A 20,864-nucleotide genomic window follows, 5' to 3' on the forward strand; every position below is an offset into this window, starting at 1 on the left:
CCACAGAACTCCAGGAGGGGAGGACAGGTAGCCAAGGGGCACCGTGGCTGGGCTGTCTGCCCTGCTCAGCGCCCTGCATGGTGGGGGTCACATTGGTGTGGGTGTTACAGTCACAGGGCTGGGAACGCCCTGGCGCCAGCCTCAGACCCTCGTGAGCACAGGGCTCCATTCAGCTGCCATCCAGGGCTGCAGCCCCGAGGGGACCAGGCACTAACACTGTTAGCACAGAGCCTGGTTCTTGTCCCCAGCTGAGGGCAGGCGCTGGGGCTGGGCAGGTGGGCCCCAGCCAGTTGTGCTGTCACCTGGGCCCAGTGAGAGCACAGTGGGGTTGACACCCCACCCTCACCCTTCCCCACGTCAGTGGGGTTTGGCAGCAGCTCTGCCTGGGAAGCTGCCTGGGGTGGGCAGGCAGGAGAGGCTGTAGGGGGGAGTGCAGAAGGTGTAATGAGTCATAAGCCCAGGGGACACTTCCCAAGGGCAGTGCGTGGCAGCAGGACACTGGAGACAATGTCAGGGTGCAGGGGTATGGCTATTGGCTGGGATCCATGTGGATGGGGTCTCAGGCAGTGCTGGGGGGTGGGCAGGTTCGGATGTATTAGGGGGGCGTGACCGTCTCTGTGGGTGGGGTCCAAGTGTTAGGGGGTGTGACTGTCTCTGTGGGTGGGGTCTCAGTGGTAGGGGCATGGTTGGCTCTGTGGATGAGGTCTATGGGGATGGGGACGTGGCATATTTCGCTCATCCCGTGGGGTGTGACTGGCACTGCATGGGCACTGGGATGCAGGAGGCCACTGAGTGGCGTTCCCACCTGTGCTGTGCTGGGGCTGGGTTCCGGGAGGAGAGCGAGGCCCTGAGGTCAGCCTGCCCAGCCACACTGCAGTGCCTCCCCAGCCCCCCTGGCAGCGGTGGGTGCCCTGATGCTGCAGCAAGGGGCCATGCAGAACCTGAGCAGAGGGCAGATGCTGTGCCCAGACAGGTGGCAGCTGCAATGGGAGTGGGTCTGTGCCACTACCACATGGATCATGGGCAGCAGATCACAGGCAGAGGGTCACCCCTAGGTGACCATGGAGGCACCTGGGGAAAAGAAGGGCAAAGGGACCCTGGGGCCACTTTCCTGAGCAGGGAGAGAGCCAGAGAGCTTGGGGAGGAGCAGGCTGGGAGGAGCCACAGCGGCTGGTCTGCAGCCCTGACTGTGGGCAGGGAGGAGCTGGCAGGAGCAGGTGGGCAGTATGCAGGGCTGATGAGGGGCATAGATTCAAGCCCTGAATCCCCCTTGGTCCCCAGTCCTGAGATCCAGCCAGGACCATGTTTAGTGTGAGCTCTGGGATGAGCAGTGAGTGACCTGCAGTGCAGAGCACCCGGGGCACAGAATGGCGCAGGTGAGTTCAGAGGGATCGCGGACCACAGGAGAGAACAGCCCCAGCAGTGCCTGCCAGCGTCACATGGCACTGAGTGCCAGCAGCTGCCCACAGTTTGGGAGCAGTGGAACCTGTGCATGGTGTGGGTCAGAGATCAGCACCTCCTCATTCTCTACCCTCCTGGCTACTACCCCGCCCCCCCCATCATTCAGACTCTGACTCCACCTGCCCACTGGACCCAGTATTCAGGCCACGTTCAAACCCTGCTGTTTCCTCTCCACCCTCTGCCATGCTCAGTCTCTCATTCCTTGGTGCTGCTGCCTCCTCCTGGCCAACTCTGGCCACCTCTGCCTCTGACATGGCTCATCACCTCCCCAGCAGTGTATGGAAGCGTCAACCTGCCTCCACCCCTCCAACATCCCCAGCCTCCATCGCCCGCCCATCAGCTCCTCCCACACCTCGCAGAGACACGTTCTGTCTGGGTGTCTGTCCATCTGTTGGGGCTCAGCACCTGCTGCTCTTTCTCTCTGGCCCCTTTCCGTCTAGCCACATTCCTCTCTCATGCACCGATTTGTTCTGCCCTCTGGGCTGGCTGGCTAACAGGGTTAGGAGCAGCTGGATTTGCTTTGCTATGTTATTACTGCTGAGAAACATGGATCCAGCTGCGTGTGTTACAGGATAAATTCCACATGGTCCCATGCCCTACCGAGCTGCCTTTCCTGGCATTCCCAGCCCACACTCCTCCTATTCAGGCACATTGCCTCTCACTGCATAACTAAGATCCAGTGGACACATGCTGGATTCCAGTTGTCACTTCAGTGCCTGCTGGACCTGTCTCCCCGAGTTCTCAGCCCAGAGACTGGCAGCGTTCATTCACCAGTGATCCCTCTGCCTAGCATGTGCGTGCATCCCGCCAGGACGGGCATTGCAGGGCGGCACAAGGACTGCCGTGGGGCATGACAGAAAGCACCCAGCTTTGCTGCACGTGGACCAGTGGATCTGCTGCCTCAGGAGCCCAGCTCTGGGTCTGGATCATTCCATATCCGGGTCCAATCTGCCCCAGAGCAGGGCTCAGGAAGGGACCTGTGCACTGGCCAGGGACGTTCTCGCTAGAGAATCTCAGCAGCACAGGTAGAGACCATGGTCCTGTAGTTCCCCATCGCCTGGCTTTGCATGGGACTGGTGCTGAGCTCAGTCCCTGGTGCCAAACCAGGTTGCCTCCGTGCAGTGTCTCTGCGTGGCTTGTGTTCACACTCCTGCTTCCTGGAGACTGCCGCTCTCTGTGGCGGAGCCACTGTTGCCCCCACCCTGCTCTCATAGGCCTTGGGGGAAGATAGGACTGGTGGGAGCAGGGATCCCCTGAGGGCAGGGTGCTGTAAGCCCCAAGGAGGCTGAGAGCAGGGAGAAGCACATCTGACTGGAAAGCCAGAAGCTCTGGCTATGGGCCCCACACCAGTGTTTTAGTCAGCGCAGCTCAGGTCCTGCCAAGGCCGTTAGCACCACTTCAACTGGCCAGACAGTGGAATGGGCCAGCTCAGAAATATAACCACCCTGGGTGACGGGCAGGAGTTGGCAAGTCAGAGACTGCTGCATGCTTCCCAGATGCACCCGTGTCTCCGCCCATGAGAGGTTCCTCAGCCCCATAGCAGCAAAAGGCCCCAAAGGTCCCAGCAGACGTCTGCCCTGGGAGGGTTGGGGAGCCAGGGTACCAGGCTTTGGGGCGCTGAACAGCACCCAGCCTTAGGAGGCTCTGTGTTCAGTACACCCAGCCCACTGCCTGTTCACCGCTCTGGCAGGACAGCCAGGGTGGGGGCAGCTGCTTCCTCGCCCCACAGGAGCCCCCCCACTCAACCTTCCAGCCCGGCACAGTACCAAGTCCAGAGCAGGGCAGAGTGATGCCTTGTCTGCAGCTGCTTCCTGGGAAGGGCTGGGGCAGCAGCCACCGAGCAGTGGCCCCAAGTCCCCGGGGAGGGGGGACAAGGGTAAGAGACTTTCCCCATGTCAGGTGTGCTGGGAGGGGTGAAGGGCAGAGCTCTGCACAGGGGGGTTCTGTGCTGTGGGACAGGGGAGGCAGATCATCTCCATGGCCTGCTGGGAGCTATGGCAGTACTGCTTCCCACCCTGCCAGACCAAGGGGTAGCATGCAGGGGGGTCACCCCACAAGGGACAGTGTGGGGCAGGATCTCCCCACGACAGGCAGCATGCAGGGGGAGTCTCACCCACATAGAGACTGAGTGGGTGGGGGTGTCTCCTCTCCCTCATGTCCACCCAGTACATGGCCCCTGAGCAGCCAGGGACAGGCCCCAGAATGCCTTCAACTCTGGATCCCCCGCTCCCTTGAGGCGAGGACAAGTAGTGCTGATAAACTCGGGTCACAGATAGCATGTCCAGGCAGAGCCGGGACCGGCCAGCGGGGTGACTCACACCCCAGACCCAGTCCCCTCCAGCTGCGCCTGGCCTTATTTGGTACACACATAGCACCCCTCACACATGCGCATACAATGCCCCCCCCACGCGCGCACACACACACAGAGCGCCCCTCACACGTGTGTGCACATACACACAGCACTGCCCCACAGACACGCACCCAGCACCCCTCTCTCTCTCACACACACACACATAGTGCCCCTCATACACACACACACACACATACACACAGAAAGCGCCCCTCGCGCTGGCTCCAGAGAGTTTGTCCAAGTCTTTCTTGAACTTTCCCTTCCTTCGCTTTAGCCCAGAGCTCCCCTCCCCCTCACTGGGCACAGATGGACACTGTGCGTCTGCCGTCCTGAGCCTTGGTTGGGTCCGGGCTGCCTCTCCCGCACCCTGGGGTGGGTGGTTGCTCATTGCTGGAGCCCCGCTCTGCATGTGCTCTCCTCCTCCCCTTGGAGCTGGGCCAGCGATTGCCTCACCTCACTCCAGCTGCTTAATGCCAACACGGAGCAGGCTGGCGCCGGCTCGATCCGCTCACCATGATGCTGGCGTCAGTCAGCAGCGACTCCACTGAGAGCAGTAGCATTACCTCAGGGGAAACTAGTTTGAGATCAGACTCAGGCCTGCCCCACTGCCTGCACCCCCCGGAGAGCCCAGGGTGTGCCTCAGCCCACCTGCCCCCAGCCTCATGCCAAGATTGGTTAGTTGCTGGCCAATGCCTGAGCAGCCCCAAGCCTCGCTCCTTCACCAGACCCAGATCGCTGAAATGTGCAGAGCTGGGCTGGCCCTCGCTCCCCAGCTTGCCTTCCCTCTTGTGCCCCTCAGACCGGCCACTGGGGGGCGCTGGCCTGTCAGGAAGGCTGCGAAGGCAGAGAGCACAAGGAATTCAGCTGACCCAGTGAGCAGTGTCTGGTGGTCAAAATGCAGTTCCTAGCATGCAGAGCAGGTCTTGGCACAGGCAGGCCTTGGCGTGGACAGACTTTGGTGCGGGTGGGGCATTGGCGTGGGTTGGGCCTTGGCACAAGCAGGACTATGGTGTGGGCTGGTCTTAGCGTGGGCGGGGCTTTGGCACCGGCAGGGCTTTGGTACGGGCAGGGCTGTGGCACGGGCAGGGCCTTGGCATAAGCAGGCCTTGGCATGGGCAGGGCTGTGGTACAGCCAGGGCTGTGGTGCTCGCCAGGCATCGGCAGGGCAAGGCTGTGGTGCGGGCAGGCCTTGGCCTGCTCAGATGGAAAAGTCTGGCCCCAAACACTAGAGCTCATTAAGGCTCCAACGTGGATCACTTTACGCTGTCCATCAGCCGTGCTCCCTGTGCTGTGGTGGGGACATCGTCTCCTTTGCTTAGCCGTCCTGCACCCTGGCTGTAATCTTATTATACAGAGCTGCCATGTCCTGCTCCAGAGCTGGCTGCATTTTGGGGGAGCTGATGACTTCTCTGTGGATAGTGTAAATCACCTGGGAAGGATGGGCAGCCTGCTAGGAACAGAGAGAATAATGGGTGTACCTAACCCTTCTCCCATGGAGGCTGGTCCCACGTGATCCATGAGGAGAAGGATCAGCTGGGCAGAGCACCTGGGTGTTTGCTGAGAGGATGATGCAGGGGTCTGTTCTCTAGATTTTGTCATATTAAAGAGTTAAAGATGTTCATAAGTATTAATTAAAAATATAGCGGTTCTGATGGCACAAGATTAGACCATGATGAATGTGTCCTCTCAGATCAGCTGATTATATAAACAAACCACTACTAGTGGCAGGTGCTGGATCAAGTGTGTGTTGAAAGGTAGAGAATTGTTACATTTTAGTGTCTTTATACTTTTACGTCTAGTTGACTAAGGAATTATTTATGTGTGAGAATTCCTCATTATTATCTTCATATGGTAGCTAAAAGAGGTGACTGGTTGGTTGGTTGAGCCCTAGCTCGGTAGTTTGGCCATCATCATAGGCTTTCGTAGTCTATAGGCCCAGATTCAAGGTGAAAATTTGTGAGGACAATCTTGTACAGTGAGTTTTGTGAGGACACACGTTTGAAATTTTTGGACATTATCCCTCTGTCTGTATCCATGTCTGTGTTTATTCTCTCTCTCTCTATATATATATATACTGTATTTTCTGGCGTATAAGACTACTTTTTAACCCAGGAAAATCTTCTCAAAAGTCGGGGGTCGTCTTATACGCCGGGTGTCGTCTTATAGGGTGGGTGCTGAAACTTCCGAGCCAGACTGGAGAATCTGCGGTCGCTGCATATGGTGGGGGGAGCTCAAAAACGGCCGCGGCCGCATCCCCACCTGATGATGAGGTGAGGGGGCGCCTCACTGGGAAGGTGTAAGTGAAGGGCGGAGCAAGCTGCTGGCGTCCGGGACGCCCGGGGTATGGAAAAAAGAGAGAGCGGCGCTGTGCCCAGAAAAACACGCCTCTTTCACCCGTCTGGCCCGCCCTTGTATCCTATTACTGTACCTCCTTCTCTGCCTCTCAGATCTCGCTCCTGAGGACTGCAGTGAAGCGGCGCAGGTGCACATGTGCGAGATCTGAGAGGCAGAGAAGGAGGTAATAGGATACAAGGGCGGGCCAGACGGGTGAAAGAGGTGTGTTTGCGCTACCGCTCTGATAGTCTTGGAGACAGGGAGGGCTGGGCAGGCAGGGAGAGCTGACCAATCCAAGCAGGCTTTGTATACAACAACCAGCCAATCGCCGGTAAGGTACATCGCTTGCCGTGATTGGCTGGTTGTTGTATACTGGTACCACATATAGTAAAGCACCAGTATCTGTACCTGTTCATACAGTATAGCACCAGTACATACAGTACAGTATACAAATGTCCAACAGTCAAAACCCCATCATGGCTCCACCAGCAAGAAGAAAGAAATATGAAGCCAGTTTCAAACTTAAAGTTGTAAACTTTGCCATGGAACATAATAACTGCGCTGCTGCAAGACAATATGGAGTAACAGAAAAGATGGTTCGGGACTGGAAAGCAAATGAAAAAGCATTGAAGAGTATGCCAAGGGGTAAGTGTGCATTAAGAAGAGGCACTCCACATTGGCCAGAACTCGAAAAACATGTAGCAGACATGGTGAATGAGCATCGCCAAAACGGTTATGTAGTGACACGAAATAAATACATTTGTTTGCACTTCAGTGGGCCAAATCTAACCCAGATCACAGCAACAGATTTAAGGCCACTGTATCCTGGTGTACTAGATTCATGGGAAGGCATAATATGGTACTGAGGCAAAAGATGAAAATTGCCCCAAAATTACCTGCAGATCTTGATAGCAAAGTAAATAGTTTCCATCGATACGTAATACAACAGCGCACTAAATATGGCTATGCGTTAAGTAGTATTGGAAATATGGATGAAACTCCAATGAATTTTGATATGGTTGGAAATAAAACTGTCCATCAAAAAGGTGAAAAAACAATTTTAATTAAAACAACAGGACATGAGAAGTCCAGTTTTACAGTGGTACTAGGATGCACAGCTGATGGCGCCAAACTGAGACCAATGATTATTTTTAAAAGAAAAACAATGCCGAAATTCAAGTTCCCTGTTGGTTGTTTTGTACATGTGAATGAAAAAGGCTGGATGGATGAAGAAGGGGTAAAGCTATGGCTTGATAATGTATGGAGCAGACGACCAGGTGGACTTATTCAAAAATGTAGTCTACTGGTGTGGGATATGTTCAGGGCTCATTTAACTCCCAGCACCAAGCAAATGCTTGCAAGACTAAACACAGATGCGGCAGTTATTCCTGACTTGACATCGTTGGTACAGCCACTGGATGTGTGCCTAAACAAGCCATTTAAAGATCGCATTCAAGAACAGTGGAATGAATGGATGGTTAGCGGCGAAAAGTCATTCACAAAAGGTGGAAACATGCGTGCTCCACAGTTGGATGTTTTGTGCAAGTTTGTCATAAAAGCCTGGAATGATATTGATGCAGAAACAGTAATCAAGTCTTTCAAGAAGTGTGGCATATCAAATTAATTAGATGGTATGGAGGACGACTACTTGTGGCAAGATGAAGAGGAAGCCGAAGCTGAGACCACACCATCTGATACGGAATTCGATCCATACGATAACTGCCTTACAAATGTATCACAAGATGTCATTGATGTACTTATGATATCAGATGACGAACAGGAGGATTTTGAAGGCTTTTAAAGGGAAACTGTCACGCCAGCAAAACCTGTAAAAATACCGTAGCTTGCAGTTATGATGGGCGTTGCTAACTCGCCAGGGACTTGCCCGGCACTTGCTCTCTCTCTCTTGTTTGTTATCTTCCTCCTATCATCATCAGTTCCAGTTTGGTTGACAGCTTAGAAAACAAACAGCATGGCAGCTCCCATGGGTTTATTGTCTTATCCTTCCTTTCAGCTTTAGAGTGAATTAGGAAAAGTTTAATCCACTTGCACTGTTTTATGTTTACATGTTTGATGACAAACAGCCTTATGTTTATAAGTGACAGTTTTCCTGCTAAGTACCTGCGTGTCATAAGCATTTGAATTAAAATTACCATATTGAAATAAAATCTGATGTTTTTTTAATTTTCTTTTTGGTGTGCGTTGGAAGAGGGGTAGTCTTATACGGCGAGTATATCCCAAACTCTATATTTTAACTGGAAAAGTTGGGGGTCGTCTTATACGCCCAGTCGTCTTATACGCCGGAAAATACGGTATATATATGTCATCCCTTTGTCTTCAGCTCAGCTTGTTATATTATACCTTGCATGCTTGAGTTTTGATTTGGTGATAAGGATAATAACCTATCTGATTGTGTCATTTTGTGTTCTTAATTAGTATTCTATTGGGGGGGGATAGCTCAGTGGTTTGAGCATTGGCCTGCTAAACCCAGGGTTGTGAGTTCAATCTTTAAGGGGACCATTTAGGGAACTGGGGTAAAAATCTATTAGGGGATTGGACTAGATGACCTCATGAGGTCCCTTCCAACCCTGATATTCTATGATTCCTTCATTTTAAGTCTTTTCAGCATTTGTGTACCATTCAGCATTTGTGTACACATTTACAGTAGAAGATTTCAAGTGTAGATAAGCTACTTATTTACAGCAGAATATTTCAAGTGTGGATAGGCTACATATTGACCAGATAGATCACTATTAAGAGGAGATTTGAAAGTGGTGCAAGCAAGAGACGGCGAAAACAACTGAGTGAATGACTTAGAGAATGGAGTGGAGAGTGTGCTTATAACATTTGCAGATGACACCTGGCTAGGTGGGGTTGCAAGGAAATGAGCTAGGGGCCTATGATACCCGTTTCCCATGACCCACACCTTCAGGCAAGAAGATTTTTTGTGTGTTTGGAAGCTGAGTAAGAGCCAAGGCCCCACATGGGCCCTTGTTACAGGTGGTTCTCTGTGTGCATGTCTAGGCTGGTGGGTGACGGTGGCCTCTGAGATGGGCAAACACTAGGCTGTTTAATATCCCCGCCTCCTGCCTTTTTAAAAACACAAATCAGTGTCTAAGAACTCGCTCAGACAAGCTGCATGGCCCCGAGCCCGAGCCAGCCCTGTCTGGAAGCCATGGAATGGAAGAGACACAGCTGCCTGACTTGACACGATCCTGGCCCAAAGGATTGGCTAGAGAATGCTATGGAATTGAAGAGGTGGGCTGGGCATTGGGGGCCTCCAGGACAGAGGTCTCAGGACAGTTCTGGTACATGGGAGATCCTCGAGGCCCTGAAGCTCCCGTCCCTAAAACACGTTCCCTTGTGTCAGGAATGTTGTGAGGCTCTCCTAAGCTATGGCTGGCTGCCACATTGGCCTGGGCCCTCCCCGTGCTGCTGGCATTGGACATAGCGTTGCCAGGTGTCTGGTTTTCGACCAAAACACCTAGTCGAAAAAGGACCCTGGCGACTCCGGTGGGCACCACTGGCCGGGGTGTTAAAAGTCCAGTTGGCGCAGGGGTGGCAGGCTCCCTACCTGGCAGCCGGCATGTTCAGCTCCTAGATGCAGGGACGGTCACGGGGGCTCCACGTGCTGCCTCTGCCCCAAGTGCCAGTTGCGCAGCTGTCATTGGCCGGGAATGCGGCAAATGGGAGCTGCGGGGATGATGCCTGCAGGCAGAGGCAGCGCATGGAGCCACCTGTCTGTGCCTCCGCCTAGGAGCCGAACATGCCAGCTGCTTCCGGAAGCTGCCTGAGATCAGTGCCGCCCAGAGCCCACACCCCTCTCCCCCTCTCACACCCAAACTTCCTTCTGGAGCCTGTACCCCAAACCCTCTCCTGCACCCCAACCCCCGTCTCAGTCCTGAGCGCACTCCAAACTCCTCATCCCTGGCCCCATCCTAGAGCCTGCACCGCCAGCTGGAGCCCATATCCCTTCCTACACACCAACCTCCTGCCTCATCCTGGGGCCCCCTCTCACACGCTGAACCCCTCAGCCCTACCCCCAGCCTGGAATCCCCTCCTGCACCCCAAACCTCTCATACCTGACCCCACCCCAGAGCCCGCACCCCCAGCTGGAGCCCACACCCCCTCCCTCACTCTAACTCCCTGACCCAGCCCGGAGCCCCTTCCCACACTCTGAACCCCTCATTTCTGGCCCCACCCCGAGCCCACTTCCCCAGCTGGAGCCCTCACCCTCTCCCACACCCCAACCCCCTGCCCCAGCCCGCTCCCCCAGCTGGAGCCCTCACCCTCTCCCACACCCCAACCCCCTGCCCCAGCCCGGTGAAAATGAGCAAATGAGTGAGGGTGGGGGAGTGCGAGTGGGGATGGAGTGAGCGGGAGCAGGGCCTTGGAGAAGGGGTGGGGCAGAGGGCAGGACAAGGGAGTTTGGTTTTGTGCGATTAGAAAGTTGGCAACCCTAGTTGGACACATGACGTATGAACTAACATGTCCTTGTACTGGACCTTTCATCCGAGGGCAGACAGCAGGGACTCTGAGTGCCGCAGGACACCCAGTGCTAGGTGACTCTCTGAGGAAGGCTGCCTCCCTCGAGGGACCCACTGTGCCCTTCTGAAGGTAGGGCCTGTGTGTCCGGAGCCAGGTGGCTGTGGGGTAGGCATGGCAGAGAGTTGGAGAGGGCAGGATAATGCTGAGCAGGGGGGTGAGGGGCATTATCAGCAATGTAAGAAGAATGTGCCCCAGAAACCACCCCCAGCTTGACTGTAAAAGGCAAACTGGCACCAGTCCATGCCCCCTCTGCCTGCTGTGGGCAGAGCAAAGGGCTTGATGGCAGCCCATTGGCAGCACTGGCCTTGGCTCTGCTCAGATCCCGGCTAGTAGATCACATGGAACAATGCAAGATGTGGGCACTGTGGGCTGGGGATGCCTCCATAATGACACCACTCACTCTGGCTAACCCTGCTGTTGGCTTCCATAATGATCCTCTCCTAGCAGTGGGCTCCTCCAGCTCCCACAGTAACCCCTGGGAAGCCAGCACTGTCACCTGTACCTTCCCAAGAGTCTGTGTGATGAGGTGACAAGTTTGGCTGCTAAAGGTCACAGTGATGATGTAAGGTTCTTAGATGCATGCAAGACCTTTGACTTGGGACAGAACGACACTTTGAGTAAAAAACTAGAATGATATAAAGTTAACAGGACACGTGATGAATGGATTAAATGCTGGCTGGCAGATAGGGCTCAAAATGGAACCATGAATGGGGAATCGTCATCGAGTGGATGTGTTTCCAGTTGATCCCAAAGGGCTCTGTTCTTGGCCCTACGCTATTTAACGTGTGTATCAATGACCCAGAGAAAAATGTCACTGCTAAAGTTGGCAGCTGTCACACAAATTGGGGCACGGTGAATAACGAAAGGATAGGTCACTGGCACGGAGCGATCTCGATCGCTTGGTAAGCTGAGTGCATGCAAACAGGCTGCGTTTGAATACAGCGAAATGGAAATATGATGGCTGGGGACAAAGAACGCAGAGCACACGCACTGATTCGGGGGCCCAATCCTGGAAGCAAGGACTCAGACATTTGAGTTTCTGGCTCACTGGCCAGGGCTCCCTGGAAGTGGGAAGCAGCATGGGGCCTGCGAGCTCTCCCAGGGCTGAGCAGGGAGACCCAGCTGGGACAGAGGACACAATGCCCGGGGGATCAGAGCTGGGGATGGCCCTGATACCAACTACAGCAAATGCATAGGGCTGCACCTGGGAGCAAGCCTCCAGGCAGGGAGATGTGGCCACCTTGCCACAGGGAGCAGGGGCAGCAGCAAGCCCTCTCAGAGGTCCAGGGAGGCCCGGGCCACTTCCAGCTTTTGAGGCCCCAGCCATAATAAAAATAAAAAATGATGACACATGAAAACAAAATGACTGCTCAGGGACCAGGTACTGGGTGGACATGAGGGAGAGAGACCCCCTTTACTCAGTCTCCATGTGGGTGAGACCCCCCTGCATTCTGCCCCTCGTGGGGAGATAATAATAATAATAAAAATAAATGGAGATATACCTATGTCATAGAGCTGGAAAGGTTATTGAGTCCAGCCCTCTGCCTTCACTAGCAGGACCAAGTACTGATTTTGCCCCAGTTCCCTAAGTGGCCCCCTCAAGGATTGAGCTCATAACCCTAGGTTTAAGCAGGCCAATGCTCAAACCACTGAGCTATCCCTCCCCACCTGGCACTGTCCCTTGTGGGGTGACCCCACACATGGTGTCCCTTGGTCTGGCAGGTCCGGGAGCAGTACTGACACAGCTCCCAGCAGGCCGTGGAGATGCTTCCACCCCCCATGGGACCCCTGCTAGCCTCACTTTGCATGACCTGCCCCCCCCCCCAGCCCTGCCCCACAGCACAGAACCCCCCTGTGCTGAGCTCTGCCCTTCACCCCTCCCAGCACACCTCCCCGATGGTGCCTGGCCTAGCCCCTCACAGCCTTTCTCCACCTTCAGTTCCTTAGAATCATGGAAGCTAACATTCATGATTAAGGCTAAGATTTTGTCATGGTTATTTGTAGTAAAAGTCACGGACAGGTCACAGGCAATAAACAAAAATTCACAGAAGCCGTGATCTGTCCATGACTTTTGCTGCTGCAGCTCCATGACTTCCCCCGCCACCTAGTGGCTGAGAGCTGTGGGGTTCCCCCTCTGCCCGTGGCAGCTGGAAGCTGCAGGGTGACCATACTGCCCAAATAGAAAATGGGACACCCCCAGATGCTCGCCTGAGGTGTCCTCATAGACTTTAAGGTCAGAAGGGACCATTATGATCATCTAGTCTGACCTCCCGCATGACGCAGGCCACAAAAGCTGACCCTTTCCCTTGACTCAGCTGTTGAAGTCCCCAAATCCTGTGATTTAAAGACTTCAAGTCGCAGAGAATCCTCCAGATAGCGACCCCCACCCCATGCTGCGGAGGAAGGCGAAAAACCTCCAGGGCCTGCCAATCTACCCTGGAGGAAAATTCCTTCCCGACCCCAAATATGGCGATCAGTAGAACCCCGAGCATGCAGGCAAGATTCTCCAGCCAGACCCTCATTGACGATTGATACTATTTACCAGCGATGGCACGCTGTTGATTAATTGACTAAAATCACGTTATCCCATCAAACCATTCCTTCCATAAACTTATCTAGCTTAATCTTAAAGCCAGACAGGTCTTTTGCCCCCACTGTTTCCCTCGGAAGGCTGTTCCAAAATTTCACCCCTCTGATGGTTAGAAACCTTCGTCTAATTTCAAGCCTAAGCTTCCCCACGGCTAGTTTATATCCTCCCCTTCCCCCCTACTGTGCCCATGGCTGGAACCCAGAAGAAGGCCCCCTCAGGAGTCTGTCACCTGTCGCTGGAACCTTGCAGGGGGCCCCCTGTCGCTGCTGTTACCTATTGCTGGAACCCTGCCAGGGCCCTGCTGGCTGACAGCTCCAGAGTCCTGCAGCCCCTGGGGCTGAAGTAGAGAATGTCACAGATTCCCGGACTTCCGTGACCTCTGTGACATAAACATAGCCTTAGTCATGATCACTTTCCCCCACATTGCCTTCCACCTTCAGATTTGCAACCAATTCCTCCTTGTCAGTCAGAATTAAGTCTGTCCCCCTTGTTACTTCCTCCACCTTCTGAAATAAATTGTCCCCAACACATTCCAAGAACTTAACTGGACATTTTGTGTGTTGCTGTGTCATTTTTCCAGCAGATGGCTGGGTAGTTAAAGTCCCCCATTACTCCCAGGGCATGTCTTTTGGATACTTCTGTTATTTGTTCTTGAAATGCCTCATCCACCTCCTAGACTCATGGACTTTAAGGCCAGAAAGTACCATCATGACCATCTAGTCTGACCTCCTTTACATCATAGACCACAGAACCTACCCCACCCACTCCTGTAGTAGGACCATCACCTTTGGCTGAATTACTGATGTTCTCAAATCCTAATTTAAAGGCTTCAAGTTACAGAGAATCCACCATTTACTCTAGTTCAAACCAGCCAGTGACCTGCACCCCACACCACAGAGAAAAGCAAAAAAACCCAGGGTCTCTGCCAGGCTGACCTGCGGCAAAACTCCTTGACCCCAAATATGGTGATCGGTTAGACCGTGAGCATGCGAGGGAAACCCATCAGCCAGACACCTGGGAAAGGATTATTTGTAGTAACTCAGAGCCCTCCATATTTAGTGTCCCATCTCCAGCCATTGGAGATATTTGCAACTAGCTGTTGCGAATGGGCCATATCTCCTGATCTGGTCTGGCATAGACCCCTCTCTTGAGTTACTCCCTAGCTCCTAGCTCCCATGCGAAATGGCACTCAAACCGCACTAACCACACTGGAGCTGCACTCCTATAGGTGTGGCATTAAGGTTTGTGGGGGCACAGCCTATGGTTCTTTGCAGTTCAGTATGCTGACCTGCTCTATTAATTATTTCCCAGTGCATTGTGGGAGATCTTGCCTGACCTTTCTGGGCACACAGGGGGAATTGTGGGAAGGTGTTTAGAGGATTGGCAGCGCCCAAGTGGAGTTAGCCTGTATCTACACTACCAAGTGTTGCATCAGCAACTGATGAGTTGTGGGCTGTGCCCTCTGATGGGTCAGCCAGCTCGAGTTCAGAACACTAGCACACTGGTGTGTGTTCGGGGCAACGTTCCAGTTATAGCTCGAGTTGCCTCTGCAGCCTGAAGTGCCTCCCACTGAAGAGGGTAGAAAGGTTCCTCTTCCTTTGGGTGCAGGTTGGCTCAGCCCTTGGCCCATCAGGCATCCATAGTGGCAGCGACTCCTTGTGCTGCCAGAGTCCAGTTCCCACTAGTCTATGCTCTCGGATCAGGAACCGAATCCATTGCTAGCGCCGAGGAGGAAAGGTCCCTCTTTTGAAGCTTTTGATTCTTTTGGCCTTCAGTAAAATCCCCCAGCGGATCCAAGCCATCAGACTGGCCTGCCTGTCACTGGAGTGAGCCCAGCGCACGGAAAGCACTCTAATCCCTGGTGGTGTCTGTGGTCAAACGGAGAGCAGGACAAACGAGCGCTTTGGAAAGGTTATCTGATAACTGATGAAATCACTAGAGTAGCCAGCCCCAGGACTGCGACAGAAACACATATAGCTGACAGAGCATGCTCTGGAAAAGAAGCAGCTGAGGAAGAGAGGCAAACATGTTGTCACCTCCTACCTCATTCGTTGACAACCCCTCTGTGGAAGAAATTGATGCGTTCATTGTAGATAACAAATACTTACAGGTACAGTTTACCTGAAGGAAAATTTGAAAAACAAAGGTCTAGCTTCACTTTTCATGGCCCATCCTTACACCTGCTCTGGCCACTTTCTTCCAGCTTGTCTTGGAAAAACGTGTCTCAGAATTCAGGCTGTCTATAAATCACATGTCCTGAATGTTGTGTGTAGGGGGGCAGCCAGTGCAGAGATTCCAGCTCCTGTGGCCCTCCATAGAATCATAGAATATCAGGGTTGGAAGTGATCTCAGGAGGTCATCTAGTCCAACCCCCTGCTCAAAGCAGGATCAATCCCCAACTAAATCATCCCAGCCAGGGCTTTGTCAAGCCTGACCTTAAAAACCTCTAAGGAAGGAGATTCCACCACCTCCCTAGGTAACCCATTCTAGTGCTTCACCACCCTCCTAGTGAAAAAGATTTTCCTAATATCCAACCTAAACTTCCCCCACTGCAACTTGAGACTGTCATTTGGTACCACTGAGAACAGTCTAGATCCATCCTCTTTGGAACCCCCTTTCAGGTAGTTGAAAGCAGCTATGAAATCCGCCCTCATTCTTCTCTTCTGCAGACTAAATAATCACAGTTCCGTTAGCCTCTACTCATAAGTCATGTGCTAATCATTTTTGTTACCCTCCGCTGGACTCCTTCCAATTTTTCCACATCCTTCTTGTAGTGTGGGGCCCAAAAACTGGACACAGTACTGCAGATGAGGCCTCACCAATGTCAAATAGAGGGAAATGATCACGTCTGTCGATCTGCTGGCAATGCTCCTACTTATACAGCCCAAAATGCTGTTAGCCTTCTTGGCAACAAGGGCACACTGTTGATTCATATCCAGCTTCTCGTCCACTGTAACCCCTAGGTCCTTTTCTGCAGAACTGCTGCCTAGCCACTCGGTCCCTAGTCTGTAGCAATGCATGGGATTCTTCCGTCCTAAGTGCAGGACTCTGCTCTTGTCCTTGTTGAACCTCATCAGATTTCTTTTGGCCCAATCCTCTAATTTGTCTAGGTCCCTCTGTATCCTATCCCTACCCTCCAGCGTATCTACCACTCCTTCCAGTTTAGTGTCATCTGCAAACTTGCTGAGGGTGCAATCCACACAATCCTCCAGATCATTAATGAAGATATTGAACAAAACCGACCCCAGGACCGACCCTTGGGGCATTCTGCCAACTAGACATGGAGCCATTGACCACTACCTGTTGACCCTGATGATCTAGCCAACTTTCTATCCACCTTATAGTCCGTTCATCCAGGCCATGCTTCTTTAACTTGCTGGCAAGAATACTGTGGGAGACCATATATAAAGCTTTGCTAAAGTCAAAGAATAACATGTCCACTGCTTGCCCCTCATCCACAGAGCCAGTTATCTCATCATAGAAGGCAATTAGGCATGACTTGCCCTTGGTGAGTTCATGCTGATTGTTCTTGATCACTTTCCTCTCCTCTAAGTGTTTCAAAATTGATTCCTTGAGGACCTGCTCCATGATTTTTCCAGGGACTAAGGTGAGGCTAACTGGTCTGTAATTTCCCCGAATCTCCTTCTTCCCTTTTTTAAAGATGGGCACTATGTTTGCCTTTTTCCAGTCATCCGGGACCTCCCACCGACTGACTCATAGACTCATAGACTTTAAGGTCAGAAGGGACCATTATGATCATCTGGTCTGACCCCCTGCATGCTGTAGTCCACAAAGCCGTCCCTACCCTTTCCCTTGACTCTGCTGTTGAAGTCCCCAAATCCTGTGGCTTAGAGACTTCAATTGGCAGAGAATCCTCCTGCTAGCGATCCCTGCCCCATGCTGCGGAGGAAGGCAAAAAACCTCCAGGGCCTCTGCCAATCTACCCTGGAGGAAAATTCCTTCCCGACCCCAAATATGGCGATCAGTAAAACCCCGAGCATGTAGGCAAGAGTCTCCAGCCTGACCTTTGTTAGCCATTATACTATTTACCTGCCATGGCACAGTATTCCTTTGGCTGAAATCATGTTTTTCCATTAAACCATTCCCTCCATAAACTTATCTAGCTTAATCTTAAAACCAGACAGGTCCTTCGCCCCCACCGTTTCCCTCAGAAGGCTGTTCCAATATTTCACCCCTCTGACGGTCAGAAACCTTCGTCTAATTTCAAGCCTAAACTTCCCGACGGCCAGTTTATATCCATTCGTTCTCGTGTCCACATTAGTACTGAGCTGGAATAATTCCTCTCCCTCCCTGGTATTTATCCCTCTGATATATTTAAAGAGAGCAATCATATCCCCCCTCAGCCTTCGTTTGGTCAGACTAAACAACCCGAGCTTCTCTAGTCTCCTTTCATACGACAGGTTTTCCATTCCTCTGATCATCCTAGTGGCCCTTCTCTGTACCCGTTCCAGTTTGAGTTCATCTGCCATGAGTTCTCAGAGATAATGGCCAGTGGCTCTGCAATCACATCTGCCAACTCCTTTAGCCAACTCCATGGACTTGTGCTCGTCCAGCTTTTCTAAATGTATTCCTCCACATGTATTCATCAACGGTCTGACTGGCTGACATGGTTCTCGGCGCCATCAATCGCTCCAGCCATGCTGTTAAAAAGGTGCCTGTCCCCCACGTGGGGACCCTGGCTGGGCATGCCCTGCTGCAGCCGTATAGCAGCCATATGAGGGCCAGGGTACCAGCTGCTCCCACAAGAGCAAGGGGTGCTCTCCTGTGGTGGCCAAGCCTCCCTCCTTTATCCTGCCCTTGTCTCTTGCTCACCCATGAGCTGCAGGAGCAGGGCGCTGCACAGGAATTACTGACTTGGCAGTGTGGGGGTTGTGGGAACCCCAGGGCAGGCATAGCTACTGTTGAGAGAAGAAGGGGAGGCACAGGACAGAGCCTGGGGAGGGATCAGAGCCAGGGCAAAGGGTGTTAGTGCAGACCCCTCTACATGGGTCCCGCTACCATGCACCTGCACCAGCCTCGCCCCAAGCAGGAGGCACTGCAGCCACAGGCTCTCATTTCAGTGCTCCCATGCTGCCCCAATACCACTGACCCCCTACTGAATCTGCCAGGCTGCAGGCTCAGGGGGCCCCCAGCCCGCCCCACCCCAGCTGCCTGCTTGGCACACAGGCTGCCCGCAGCACAGCACGTCCCACAGGAGGACCTGGCCTGTAAGCCGAGCCCTGTTCCAGGCCTGGTTCCACTGACTCACCCCAGAGGCATGTGGCAGTTCAGAGCTCAGCTAAAAATACCCCCAAGCCACCCGACCATAGAATGCAGCCATATAAAGACATATTGCTCTGCCCAAAGATACCTGGGCCAGGCACCCCCTGTCTACAGCCTCAGCCACAACCACCCAGCATTCCTCTGCATCCCCCTCCCCCGCTAGCTCCCAGTGCCCTCCCTGCCATCTCCCCCGCCTGGCACCTTCCTCCCCCGCTACCCCATGGCACCCCTGGCATTCCCGAGGGGATATTTATAGAAAAATAGGTCATGTCCAACAAACCTGAGTTCATGCTTTGGTGAGATGAGGGGTTGATCTGATAAAGTTAAGTGCATAGATGTCACCTACATAGGCTTTTGTAAGGATACCATGACATTCTGATCAAAGTATTAGTACCATGCAATAGCGCACACATTAAATGGCAAACTGATGGAGCTCAAAGAAATCCCCTAGGGAACCATCGGCAAATGGGTATTTCTGGTTGGGTTCCCAGGGATCAGTCCTGGTCCCATACTAGTCAGCACTGTCACTGCTGATAGCATGCAGATGGCATGGAGACTGGTGGATGGTGAACACTGCTGAGGACAGGGCAGCCGTACAGCCCCATTGGATCACTTGGTAAGCTGGGCCCATCAAATAAGAGATGCGTTAATACAGCCAAGTGCCGAGGTAAGTGAGCTGCCAGGGCCATGGTGTGGCAAAGTGTCCAATGTGACCCTTGGATGGACAAACAGGGGAGGAGAGAGTGGGGCCGGGAACCCTGGCAATGACCTGGGTGGGACTGACAGCAGACGTCGCATCCAGTGCTCTTTTAAAAGAAAATTAAAAAATTGGAGGGTGCAGACAAGAGCCACAAAAATGATTCACCAGCTGGAGGAAAGGCCTGAGATGAGGCACTGACAGCGTGATCTGTTCAGCAGATCAGAGAGCAGGCTGAGGGGTGACACGTTCACAATGTATGAGCACCTTCATGGGGAGGTGACCAGCTATTAGCAGGCTCTTCCGCCCTGCAGAGAAAGACAGCAAAGACCCACCGGCTGGAAGCTGGAGCCAGACAAATTCCAGTTAGAAACAAGGCCCAACAGTTGCCAGGGAGGTGATTAGTCACTGGAACAAACTGCCAAAGGATGGGATAGATTCTCCATCTCTTGGTGCTGTTGCAGTACTTCAGTGTACACATGACTTATGCCGACGAGAGTTCTCCCAGCGGGGCAGGCAATCCACCTCCTCAAGAGGCAGTAGCTGGTCAATGGAAGAATTCTTCCATCCAGCTAGTGCTGTCTGTGGACTTTTCACACCCTGCACGACATGGCTGGGTCGACCTAACTGTTTAGTGTAGACCAGGCCTTGGTGTCTTCACATCAAACCTGGCTGCCTTTCTGGGCAGTGCTTTAGGTAAACAGGCGTCCCTGGGCGCAGTCTGCAGAGCTGGGGGAGATGTAAGGGCCTGTGCCGTTAGGGTGACCAGATAGCAAGTGTGAAAAATCAGGACAGAGGGTGGGGGGTAATAAGTGCCTATATAAGAAAAAGCCCCAAATATCAGAACTGTCCCTATAAAATCAGGACATCTGGTCACCCTACATGCCACCCAGGGGTCAGACTAGTTGAGTGAATGGTCCCTTCTGCTCTTCACCTCTCTGAGCCCATGAATCTGACTCTCCCCCATTAGCTCCCCACAGCCCTTCGCCATTGACCCCAGCTCAAAGGGCTGGGTGCAGGCCAAGGCACGCAGGAAAGAGACCAGGCTCTCTCTCTGCCTAGACAGCCTCCACAGACTCCCCACGTCAAGGGGAGCTTTCCTGCCAAGCACTGCCTCCAGGCTGACAGCTCAGTATGGCCTCTTGGCACCCTTCCCAGCTATTTCAGCACCTGAGAGACACTGCCCACCCTGGGGCAGCTGCCCTCCCTCCATGCTCGGTCTGTCCCGGAGCCAGGACCCCAGAGATCACAGGAATGAACCTGGCAAAGGGCAGCCTGGCAAAGGCTTGGAGAATCTCAGAATCAGCACTGGCATGGCAAAGCACACAGCATTCTTGGGGCTGTGGGCTGGCTGCAGCTGCACCCGCTGGGCCAGGGCACAAACATAGCGTTGATAGCGGACACTTCAGGAATGTGCTGGAGCCCTGCAGCCCACCTAGGACACCCTGCCCCCCACACACACCCCCGCCTTGGCTCCACACAGCTCCCCAGAAATGGCCAGCATGTCCCTGTGGCCCTTAGGCACAGGGGCGATCAGGGAAGCTCTGCGTGCTGCCCCCAGTATTGGCTGAGAACCGCAACCAATGTGAGCCACAGGGGCA

At 53.3% G+C, this 20,864-nt stretch overlaps 1 long non-coding RNA gene across 1 annotated transcript in view; it reads left to right on the forward strand.

Annotated features, from left to right (window-relative positions):
* The first annotated feature begins 10,650 nt into the window (after positions 1 to 10,650).
* LOC117879765 overlaps positions 10,651 to 20,864 on the forward strand; it is a 35,246-nt gene continuing 25,032 nt past the window's right edge. The window contains exon 1 of the long non-coding RNA XR_004646381.1: positions 10,651 to 10,762. This is a non-coding gene — a long non-coding RNA (uncharacterized LOC117879765). The remainder of the gene's footprint in view (positions 10,763 to 20,864) is intronic.

This window comes from Trachemys scripta, chromosome 7 (genome assembly GCF_013100865.1).
Source record: "Trachemys scripta elegans isolate TJP31775 chromosome 7, CAS_Tse_1.0, whole genome shotgun sequence".
NCBI classification, from domain to species: Eukaryota; Metazoa; Chordata; order Testudines; family Emydidae; genus Trachemys; species Trachemys scripta.